Genomic DNA, 12,923 nt, shown 5'->3' with positions numbered 1-12,923 from the left:
CTCCTAACATTTTTTTTTTTTTTGAAGATAGCTTTTCTGATGGGTGTGAGGTGATATCTCACTGTGGCTTTCATTTTCATTTCCCTGATTATTAGTGATGCTGAGTATTTTTTTTTTCATGTACCTGTTAGCTGTCTGTATGTCTTCTTTGAAAAATGTCTATTCTAATCTTCTGTCCATTATTTAACTGGGTTTTTTGGTTTATATATATATATATATATATATATATATATATATATATATATATATATATATATATATAAATACACACACATATGTGTGTGTGTATATATATACACACACACATACACACATACATATATATATGGTTGTATGAGTTGTTTATATGTGTTGAATATTAACCCCTTATCAGTCATATCATTTGCAAATATTTTCTCCCATTCAGTAGGTTGTCCTTTCATTTTGCCAATGCTTTCCTTTGCTGTGAAAAAGCTCTAAAGTGTAATTATGTCCCATTTGTTAATTTTTGCTTTTATTTCCTTTACTTTAGGAGACAGATCCAAAAAAAATTTTTTTACAATTTATGTCAATGAGTGTTCCACCTATTTTTTTCCTAAAAGTTTTATTATTTCCAGTCTTACATTTATGTCTTTAATCCATTTTGAGTTTACTTTTGTACATGGTGTTAGAGAATGTTCTGATTTCATTTTTTTACATATGGCTGTCCAGTTTTCCCAGTACTGCTTATTCTATCTTTTCTCCATTGTATATTCTTGCCTCCTTTGTCATAGATTAATTGACCGTAAGTGTGTAGGTTTCTTTCTGGGCTCTCTGTTCTGTTCCATTGATCTATGTGTCTGTTTTTGTGCCGGTACCATATTGTTTTGATTACTATAGCTTTGTAGTGTAGTGTGAGGTCGGAGAGCATGATTCCTCCAGCTCTGTTCTTCTCAAGATTGTTTTGGCTATTTGGGCTCTTTTGTATTTCCGTACAAATTTTAAAGTTATTTGTTCTAGCTCTGTGAAAAGTGCCCTTGGTATTTTGATAGGGATTGCATTGAATCTGTAGATTGCTTTGGGTAGTATGTTCATTTTAACAATAATAATTTTTCAAATACACGAACATGGTATATCTTTCCATCTGTTGTGTTGCCTTCAATTTCTTTCATCAATGTCTTATAGTTTTTGAAGCATAGGTGTTTTACCTCCTTAGGTAGGTTTTTTCCTAGGTATTTTATTCTTTTTGATATAACTATAAATGGGATTGTTTCCTTAATTTTCTTTTCTGATAGTTTGTTGTTAGTGTATAGAACTGTAAAAGATTTCTGCATATTTATTTTTTATCTTGCAACTTTACAGAATTCATTGTTAAATCTAGTAGTTTTGTCGTGGTGTCTTTAGGATTTTCTATGTGTAGTATCATGTAATCTGCAAACAGTGACAGTTTTACTTCTTTGTTTCCAATTTGGGTTCCTTTGATTTATTTTTCTTGTCTGATTGCTGTGGCTAGGACTTTGCATACTATGTTGAATACAAGTACCCAGAGTGGGCATCCTTGTCTTATTCTTGATCTTAGAGGAAATGCTTTCAGCTTTTCACCACTGAATATGATGTTAGCTGTGGGCTTGTCATATATGGCCTTTATTATGTTGAGGTATGTTTCCTCTATGCCCACTTTCTGGAGAGTTTTTCTTTAAATCATAAATAGATATTAAATTTTATCAAAAGCTTTTACTGATCTATTGAAATGATCATATGGTTTTCATTCTTCAGTTTGTTAATGTGCTGTATCACACTGATTGACTCGCAGATATTGGAAAAGCCTTGCATCCCTGGAGTAAATTCCACTTAGTCATGGTGTATGATCATTTTTCTGTATTGTTGGATTCAGTTTGTTTTGAGGATTTCTGCATCTATGTTCATTAGTGATACTGGCCTGTAATTTTCCTTTTTTGGTAATATCTTTGTCTGATTTTGGTATCAGGGTGATGCTGGCCTCATAGAATGAGTTCAGAAGCATTCCTTCTCCAGGAATTTTTTGGAATAGTTTGAGAAGTATAACTCTTTTCTAAATGTTTGGTAGGATTCACCTGTAAACCCATCTGATCCTGGAGTTTCCATACAGCTTTAAACTTGTAGCCCTTTCATGGACACCAGTTCTGATAGTGCACTGTGAATTAATACTCTTAAGTAGCTAGTAAATAAAACGTAAGGAACTGTATGCTTTCTATTTTTATGAAGGTCACATTTGTTATGTATAAACACTTAAAATATGTTCTAAGTTTTGTAACCCTAGTTTGAAACCTGTATTTTATATTAGAGGCTTGATAAAAGGAAGATATATACCGTCTCCTTTATTTCCTTTGCCAAGCAAAAGCTTTTAGGTTTGATTATGTCCCATTTGTTTATTTTTGCTTTTATTTCATTTGCCTTGGGAAACTGATCTAAGAAAGTATTGCTATGATTTATGTTTGAGAATATTTTGCCTATGTTCTTTTCTTGGAGTTTTATGGTGTCATGTCTTATATTTAGGTCTTTAAACCACTTTGAGTTTATTTTTGTATATGGTGTGAGGAGGTTTTCTAATTTCGCTCACTCACACGGAGCTGTCCAGACTGCATATAAGCAGCAGCACAGAATCAGCAGCAGGTGGCCTGGTCTAGGGAGACCAAAGTGGGAGTCGGGTCACCTAGGTAGCCGGGGCTTGAGGGTCGAGACCCCAGAAGAGAGGGGAATACGAAGAAGTGAGCCTGAAATTCCGTTTATAATCCCGTCTCGACATTTGTTGACACCTAAACTGAGCTCATGAGATTCCAAGAAAATGACACAGAAAGCTGCTAAGGGGCTCAAGAGCTAAGCAGAGATTGGCAGCCCACACTTAATGAGGAGACACACATAGGGGTTTAAGGTTCACTGGTTCACCCAGGCACTGCTCTAGGGCTAAAGGCAAACTGGACATGGACCAGCTTCAGCCTGACCAAGGTGAACTGCCTTCATCTCTCTGTCTGTCAGGATGAGGAGGGCGTCCATGGTGGAAGGTGGCTCAAGGCACAGTGCAAGAGCCGAACACTGTGGAGAGGGTATTGCAGAGCAGAGCTGTTGCTGCAGGTGAGGAGGGTGTCCCTGGGGGAGGGAGGAGCAAGCTGGCATAGGAAGTGCACTCACAAGTAGGAGTGTCCCATCCTGGGGACTCCAAGCGCAAGCACGGTGAGGAGGATATCCCCAATGGAGAGGGGCAAGGGCTGTCTGGAGGTGTCAGGTCCTGAGCAGGGTGGGGAAGACGATCACATAGTGGTGATGGGGAGGCCCAGTTGGGGTCTCAGTGACTTAGCAGGGGAAAGGAGGGTGTCCACATAGAGGGCCTGCCTGGCAGTGGGTGTGGGAGCCCACACAGGGAGAGGAGAGTGTTCATGCAGTGGGCTGGTCTGATGTGAGAAGTCGAAACCCGAATGGGAATTCTGCATAAGAGAGGGGTTGGTGGCAGTGATGCAAATAACTAAACATACTAAGGATGAATGGAGCCACGTTTCTCCCTGTCAGAGAAAGGGGTTACAAACATGACCCAAATGAACCCTGTGATGTTGGACTGGAATTCAAGGTATTGGTGTGAGCGTATAGTTTTCAGTGTACATAGCCAGAGATAGAAATAAATGTGTGTGTGTGTGTGCATATGTGTTCTCTTGCTCTGTCTGCTGAAAGGACCAGGGAGAAGGAACATCCCAGTAGCAGTGAGCACAAGTGAGCCTGGGATGTCTTCTGAGGGAAAGCCAAGAGGCACTCAGAAATGAGGGAACTATGTCAAAAATGGCAATTTGAAGGAATTCCCGTTAGTCAAGTCAGGGACAATTTGAGCATCAAAATGTGTAATGATAGTAATGGATTGTGACCATGGTATTTTTTTAATTGAAATACAGTTGGTGTGCAATATTATGTTAATTCAGGTGTACTACATAGTGGCTTGGCATTTGCATATATGATGGAATGATCACCACAGTAAGTCTAGCAGCCACCTGTCCCCATTCAAAGTTATTACAGTACTATTGACCGTATTCCTTATGTTGTATATTATATCTCTGTGGCTTATTTATGTTGCATCTAGTAAAGTTTTTCCAGAGTCCTGGATTCATTTATTTTTGGTAGTCCGTGCTTCTCAATATGACCTTCTTGCCTTAACTTTGTCGTTGTTGATGGTAATGATTTTTTTGTTTGTTTTTATTGTGGTAGGAACATTTAACATGAAGTCTACCCTCTTAACAGAATTTGAAGTGTGTAACATAGTGTTGTTAATTATAGGCATGATATTGTACAGCAGATATCTAGGACTGGCTTGTCTTGCACAACAAACTTTCTATCTGTTGAATAACAGCTCTCCATTTCTTCCTTCTCCCAGTCCCTGGTGACCAGCTTTCAGCTTTCTGCTTCTATGAGTTTGACTATTTCAGATACTTCATTTAAATGGAATCATGCAGTATTTGTCCTATGAATGGCTTATACTTAGAAAATCTGGGTTAAGTTATCTTCCTCTAAAGAGTATTGCATTTTGTTGTGGCAATGCTTAACTTACTTGCAGGTTATCTTGATCCCCGGGGGTTTAGTTTTAGCCTTCATTAGGGAAGGTCTATTCAGTTTTTTCCCTGGTGCTCAGATACGGTCTACCTTCTAAGATGTAGCTCTTCAGGAATGTCAGTGGAAAGCCCTAGCTATTTGTCAAACTCCTCTCTTTTGGTTAGGCTTAAATGCCAACCTTAAACTCTTGAGTCCTAGGAAGCTAAAATCTCAGCTCAGTTCCTTAGCCTCTTTTTTGCTGTTTTTTTTTTTAAAGCAACTTTATTGTGGTTATTGATTTATAATCATTTTACAATGTTGTGTCAAATTCCAGTATTGTGGTGTAATTTCTGTACAGTAAACTACACATATTTCAGATGTACAATCTGATGAATTTTGATAGATGCAGACACCTATGAAACCACTGCCACCATGGAGATACCTGACATTTCCATCACTCCCCAGGAGGTTTTGCTGGGTTTCTTGGAGTCCTGTCCCGTGCATACACAATTTAGGAATCAGTCAACGATTAAAGGGAAATTTATACGAAAAACTTGGATCTCTTTCTTCTGTGGCTTTTCCCTTTCTGGGTTCCCCACGTGCCCTTGATTGCTGGTGCTTCAGGATCGTTTCCAAAGCTCTGACTTCTGTCTCATCAGGCGGGTAAACTGCTGCTTTCTGCTGGAGCTCTACTCGCAGGGCCCTGCAGTAAACTACGGGATACCCTCGGGGAAGAGCTGACTAAACGTGGGTCCCCCCCAGTGAGCTTCCCTTCCATTTCTCCCTACTTTGGGTTGCTCTCCAGTGCCTTCACACAGGTTTTTTTTTTTTTTTTTTTAATATTTTGTCCAAGATTTATAATTGTTACATTTATGTTTTAGTGACTTTGTTTCTGTTTGGTAACTTAGGTGTCTGTAATGTTTAATAGAATTTGGGATGCTAGGTTTACAATTCTAACTTATGTGTAATTATAGTAATTTGTTTACATTTAACGTTTAAATCTCATTTATTTTATAAACAGTATGGGAACAATTAAAGGCGTTTTAGGTTCATGTTTATATTTAACTGATTGGATTTACAAATATCCTCAAACACTTCAGGGAGGGCTCCTTATAAGTCAGATATTGAAATACTTAAAAAGGAAATCGGTTATATTAAATTCAAAATTCAACTTGAAATAATTAAAGCATTTAATTAAATTTATAAATAGGACCAAAATTAGTACAGACTCCTTATTAATGATTATTAGAATTTTCTACGTTTACAAGGAAAATAAGAAAATGATGAATATTGTAAATTGAACCAGGGTTTTGTATTTATATTTTCAATAAGTTAACAATTTTAAGGCAATATTCTAAATGAGCATTTGTTGACATAGACTGTATGGGCTTTCAATCTACAAGACTTGGTCAGAATTGCTCCGGATCACAATTTACTTAATGTCTGTCATCCTCAGTTTCTGTATCTGTAAAATGGGGACAATGAGATCTCCCTAAAAGCACATGTCTCAATAAGGAATAATGTTCATGATGGTAGTAATGATGATTAATAACAATGTTTTAAAGGAGGGCTGTATGCAGTATGAATCCATTTTTTGGTTAAAAAAGTAACACATGCAAACATAGACATGAACAAGCCTCCAGGAGGCTGTGGGCGACGTTAATTTTCACACACAATTATCTGTCATTTCTGATCTTCCCAGTGTGCGTGTATTACAGTATCTGTTTGCTGTGTGTATACGTGTGTGTGGTCATGTATACAACTTGCAGTTAATTGTTTTGTGGGGTGGGATTATGAGCAATTTTAAGTAGCTGTTTCTTAATTTTGTTTTCTGTGAACAACTGGAGGCCTTGCCGCAGGGCTCGCGGCGCTGGGGTCACGCTCACGCGCCGCGCGGCCCCGGTCGCCGAAGGGCCTTCTCGGCGCATCTGCCTGGGCGCTGCCGGGGCTGCTTTCCGCGCACAGTGGGGCTGCGGGCCGCCGCCGGCGGGGCTCCCAGCGGCGCGCGTCTGCAAGGGCCCTGGCAGCAGGCGGGGCCTCGTGTCCTCCCCGTTCCTTCCTCCGCCTCCTCTGCTCATGCTTCGTCCCCCTTTATAGCGAGACGACCCCCTTGGGCCCCCCCAGGCCCTCCCCATCCCAGGGGAAATTCCCACGTCCGTTTAAACGCCTTGCTCCTCCCGGACCCAGGGCAGCACATCCACATGTCTGCGTCCCAAATTCAGCAGAATGAGCCCTGAGAGCCCCACAGCCTGCAGCCCCGCCGTCTGTCCTCTGCGGGTGATGGTTAGGGGCGTCCCCGGCGACTCGCGCAACCAGACGGCTGTGCCTCCTGCGTGGTTCCTTCCCGGGGCCTTCCTGCCCTTCTCCCTCCCGGGCCCCAGGCTCGGACGCGTCCTAGACACCTCGCACCTTTGACGTGGCTCCCGGCACGTAAGTGCTTTTTCCTTGACAAGCTCGTGTGTTCCTTGAAACTAGGGGTGCGTCAGGGCCTCCCCAGAACCGACCGCGATGCCGGTGACGCGTTCTCGTCTCTTGTCACTTGCCCTGCAGCAAAAGCCACGCGTTTCACTCCCCCGCTGAGAGGAGGCAAGGCTCCTGCACAGAGGAAGCCACGTAGTGTATGTAGCTCCCACGACCTCTCCTCCAGGTGAGGGCCGGGCTGTCACTTCCAGAGAGCGGAGTATAGGAAGGGGAGAAAATACCTTCCAGCGTAGGAATCTTGCAGACACCGCCTTTATCAGGCGGTCCCGGCCGGTGTCGTCAGTGATGTGTGGGCCCCAGGCACCCCCAGGAGGACGCGATGGGGCGGGCGCGTCACCCTGCGCTGCGCTTCCTGCACACCTGTACCCAGTCCCACCTCGAGAAGACGCCTGGCAGTCCCAGACCGAGGACATTCTACAAATTCCTGAACTGCACTCCTCAAAACTGTTGGAGTCATTAGAAAAAATTTAAAAATTTGTTTAAAGGAAAGACTTGAGAAACTGTCACAGACCGGAGGAGACTAGGGAGAAATGAAAACTAAACGAAATGTGGGCTCTTGCATTGCACCTGAAAACAGAAGCAGGATGAACTGGTGAAACCTGGTAAAATCTGGAGTTTGGTTGATGACCCTGGAGTGATGCTGCTTTTTTAGTTCTGAAAAATGCACCGTGGAAATTTCAGACTACAATATGTGGGGAAACTGAAACTGGGTGAGTGAAGAGCTCTCTGTACTATATTTGCCACTGTCTGTAAGTCTAAAATCTTTCCAAAATTAAAAGTTTATTTTAAAAGTCACTCCCCCATATACTCTGCAAAGGCTGAAAGGTTAACTTGCTCTGTGTGGACATAAATGGGAACCAGTTAGTTAGACGCTCTGTGATGGAGCTGAGCAATTAAAGCAACGTACCTTATTTTTATTTTATCCTGATTATAATGGTCTGTCGAGGAGAATGCCAGTTGCCTGCATATCCGCTCTCAACTGGCAGAGCCCACGTTGGCCCTCAGCTGAATGGCTATATTTACGGCCTCCCTTGCAGCCTGGGGTGACCCTGTGACTAACTTCTGGTCAACACTAAGGAAACAGGACATGGTGCCACTTCCAGGAAGTCTCCTTCAAAAGGAGAGGAGCTCCCTGCCTTTTTCTTGCTGCTGCTGTGGGAACAGGAAGGCACCGAGGGGGCACACAGAGGCACGGGGAGCCACAGGAGGGCGTGAGTCTGGGTCTTTGATGAAGTCCTGGAGGTGCCACCCCTAACCTAATACAGGGTCATCCACAGCCACTAAGTCAGAAAAGTACGAAGGTGCATGTGAAAGAAGGACGAAGGAGTGGCTGGATCTGATGTTAATGAGATGAATGGATACATTTTAGATTAAATAAAGCCGTCTTAGGATGCCGTGCGTGGAGTCCTCTGTCTACTTATAAAGACTGAATACTGTATCATGGGCTCTTTTCTGTTTGACTTTGGTGATATTTGATGCTTGCACACTGTGCACTGTGGTGATGAAAGGCTCTGATGAGTGTGAATTTGGTGTCGCACAGACTTGTGTTCAAGTCTCACTTGGGCCATGGACTGTGTAACCGCAGGCAAGACGTGCCAGCTCTTACAACATGCGGACGCCTCTTAGAGACGTTGAGCGGATTGACTTAGTTAATGCATGTGAACCTCTAGCGCCAGGCCTGGATCGTAGCGAGTTCTTAATAAACTAGTGTGATTACCATTACCAGCCTTCAGCCAGTTCCTTCTTCATGGACACTGAACCTGTCGGGGGCTAATGAAGAAACAGAAACCATAGGAGAACTTAGAGCAGAAGGAGTTGAATGTAGGGAATTGGTTACAGAGGTGATAGGAAAGCTAAGAGGAAAACGGGGGATTATAACCTGATGTACATAACCGGCGACAGCGGGAAGGCCCTGCTGCCGTCAGTGTGAGGGGAGCGGGAGGAGGCGGGGCAGCCAGAGCCCCAGGCCGGCCGGAAGCTCCAGGCCCGGCGAGCTCTCCCAGGGCGGCTGGAACCCTGCGGGAGGAGCAGCTACTTCTGCAGAGGCCCCCGGGGTGAGGAGGGCTGGACACCTCCCTCCCACATTATAATCTCTCTCTAGAACCTCCCACTGCAGACCCATCTGGGGGCCTGGGAAGTGGAGTCTTCAGGGACCACCCTTGAGATGCAGAGCAGAACAGGGGACGGGGGTCTGGAGGGAACGGATCTGATGGAAACAGACCACGGCCCGGCATAGTCCAGCCCTTTAATATCCAGCATTCGCCCCCACCCTCCTCTCGTGTTTAACCACGTCCAGGTGAAACAGCTCTCCTGCGGGCGCCTTCCTTCTCCCCCCGAGAGGAGGGACCGCGTGTCCCCCCAGGCTTCACAGCCACCCCTCCCAACCTGTTCCGCGTGGCTCCTCACGGCCTGGTGAGTTCCCTGTAACACTGGGCGCCGACACCTTCTCCACATAAAAGACGATGGGGAGAGGAGAGGGGAGAACCATCATCAGTGGTTAACAGGCACATAAACCTGCGTGTGGACTCCTCAGTTCCCGTGTATCTCGCTGGTCACAGGCCATCCCGGACATTTTGTCGCTGACAAAATACAACTTTCTCACTGATGCTCCCTCACCCACCCCTGTCACCCTGCCCTTGGCCGCCGTCCCTCTGCGAGCTGGGAGTATTTACTTGAAACATACCTTCACGCCTAAATGGCCTCATTCTTGTTTTCCCATGACTTTATTGGGTTACTTTAGTCTCAACTGAACCTTAACATTGGACATGCGATCACTTCTTTAGCTATTTCCCTGTTATCACTAATCTGATGCTGAAATTCAACAGTAAAAGGAAAAGAAAAGAAGGTAGGGTCCAGTGGGGGTAGGTGAAACCTGAGGACAGACATCTGTCAGCAGCGCCTGCGGGGACCCGCCTGCCTCCAGCAGAGGTGACGGTGAGCGAGGTGTCCCTCCATGCTCCGCAGCGGCGCCCCTGGACGGGCGCTCCGGGCCAGAGCTGTCAGAGGCAGTGGGTGCTGCTGTGCTCCTGTGCGGGGTCACCGCGGGCAGCCCGGCGTCTGCCCCACTGACACCGGGTCGTCGGGAGCCCGCCCGTAGCAGGGGGGCCCAGAGCCCCCAGAGCGTCAGCCCCTCGGAGAGCGGCGCAGGGTGCAGCCGCAAGGAGGCTGAGAGGCTAGATCTGCAATGTTCTCAGCGCGCAGAGGAAGCGGCCCTTCCTCCCGGGACGGCCTCTGCGGGGGAGGGGGCGCTGAGTGGCGACGGCCGTCGTCGGGAAGGTGGCTTAGGGCCAGGTCGGCCGTCCTCCTCCGAGCGGCCTAGTCCAGCAAGGAGCCCAGTGCTGCCGGAGGCAGGAGCCCACTCAGTGTCAGGAGCCCGCCTGAGAGCCTGTCGCTCCTGCACGTGGCAGGTGCTGTGGACGAGAGGTGACCGGCCCGCACCTCCCTGCTCTGTGGGCAGACAGACACAGGAGTGGTGGCTTCTCCAGCCTGGGGTCCAGTGGCAGATCAGGAACATTCAACCACTCACTAGGAGAGCCCATCCAGCCTGCGCCTGGCAGGGGACCCTCTGCGACCTGCCACCAAGCCTCACTGTCTCCCCGCCCCCACCAGGCAGCCACACCTAGCGTGGGGGCTACTGGTTGGGCTCTTTGCTAGATTCAACCCTGTCCAGTGACCTCCTGTGTTTGCTTTGATTTCTGCTCATTTTGGTATATTTGAATGTTTATGAATAGGGTGGTACAACGACGTAGTGGGAGTTCCAAAGCAGCAAGTGGTTGTACACACTGAAGACCCCCCCTTCCACCGCCGTCCGCCTTGTCCCCGGAGGTGACTTGGTATCGCCAGGTCCTCGTGACTATCTGAGATCTCCCGTGCTCTGCTGTGCTCCGTCCCTGGCGCACGGCCTGTAGAGCACCGTGGACGTGGTCTCCTAGTTTTTTCCCTTAGTTTATCTCGGAGATGTTTTCCTACTAGCACATTAAGAGTCGTGCTATTACTTCTAACAGTCCCGCGATTTCCCACGGTACGTGGGCGTCATCGCTCATTTAACCAGTCACCTGCTGACAGGTATTTAGATGGTTTCTGATCTTTTGATGTTACAATGCTGCACAGAGTGACCTGGTACAGAGCCATTCCCATCTGAGACAGCATCTGCAGGATGACTTCTGAGAAGAGGAAGATCCTAGGGCAGGAGTGGTGTGTGTTCATGGTTTTGATGGAAGCTGCCAGACCACCCCCAAGTGCTGTGCTGGACTCCCGTCTCACGAGGACTCGTTTTCTCCAATCTTCACCATCCTCGTTTGTTACCAATCTTTTTGATTTTTGCTGGTCTGCTAGGTTAAAAATGACGTCTCAGTGGGGTTTTAATTTGTTTTTCCTTGATGAGAGTGAGGTTGAGCGTCTTTTCATATGTCTAAGGTGAACGCACGAATGCATCTTTATTTCTTATCTGTGAACTGTCTGTTCAAATCCTTTATCCATTTCCTATCGAGTTATTTGTCTTCCAGTGACTCGTATGTCCCGGTGGGATGCACCGCGAGTATTTCTGGCGCTTGTCTTTTGCTTTTTCTCACGCTGCTGTGTATGCATGTCGTCGAGTTTGCCATCTGTGTGTGTGTATGTGTGTGTGTGTGTGTACGCGTGTGTATTTATGTATACGTATGTGTATTTCCTCCCTTTCTGCACAGCTTCTGGATTTTTGTCTTAGAAAAATATTCCTTACATCTTACATTGAAATTTTTTCTCCCTTATTTATTCTAGTACTTTGATGGTTTCTTCCGTTTTTTACACATAAATTTTGATCCATTTGTCCTTTGTCCTTATGTTAGTTGTACGACATGGGTGTTCACTTTGTTTTTCCCAGATGATTACCCAGATGTTGCAATATCACTTATTAAATAATTCATCTTTTCCCACTGATTAGAACTATCCCCTTTATTACCACATTTTTGTTTGCATCTAGATCTGTTTCTGAATCTTCTGTTATTTTCCATCGATTTCAGTATCACCTTTTAAATTATTATAGTTTTGTGTTTTAATATCTAAAAGGGATGTTGGCCCCTCATCATTTTTATCAGAATTCTTCTGAATATTATTGCTCATTTATTGTTTTACTGTTAAAAAAAATTAGAACCAGCTTGTCTGGATACTCATATACAGACCCAAAAAAACCCCATGTTAACTTAAGGAAAGTTGACGCCTTCGACACATTGGTTGATCCTTCTCATGCACATGGTAAACTTCCATTTGTGCCCACAGTTCCTCATGCCCCGCGGGAGTAATTAAAGTCCTCACATCATAGCGCTCGCCCTGGAGGTCAGGTCTGCCAACACGTGGCCACTGCTGAACCAGCGAGAAGGCCCCAGACTGTGTTAACCGTCCAAGGGGCCGTCAGTGGTATCTGTTGTTCAAAAAAACGACTTTATTGAGGTGTAATTTACGTACAATGAATTGTATCCTATTCATGGATTTTTACACAAAAAGTAAACTGTCAAAATATTTTGCTCTCTGCAGCGCGATACCACCTCCCATCGTTCAGGACGGCTGTCATCAAAGGACAACAAATAACAAGAGCGGGAGAGGATGTTTGTGGTGGGGACGTTAACTGGTGCAGCCGCTGTGGAAAACAGCATGGTGGCTCCTCAGAAAGTCAGACACGGAACTACTGAACAATCCAGCAATTCCACTTCTGGGTATTTTTCCAAAAAACCCCAGAAGCACTAATTAGGAAAGATACATGCACGCCTATGTCACTGCAGCATTATTCACAACAGCCAAGATAAAGAAGCAACCTAAGTGTCCATCAACAGATGACTGGTTTGTGTATACGATGGAATACTACTCAGCCACAAAGAGGGCGACATCTTGCCATTTGCAACAGCATGGCTGGACCCAGAGGGCGTTACGCTAAGTGAAGTGAGTCAGACAGACAATGAAAT

This window comes from Camelus bactrianus, chromosome 27, assembly GCF_048773025.1.
Source record: "Camelus bactrianus isolate YW-2024 breed Bactrian camel chromosome 27, ASM4877302v1, whole genome shotgun sequence".
NCBI lineage: Eukaryota > Metazoa > Chordata > Mammalia > Artiodactyla > Camelidae > Camelus > Camelus bactrianus.
Note: the sequence above shows the minus strand (reverse complement) of the source record.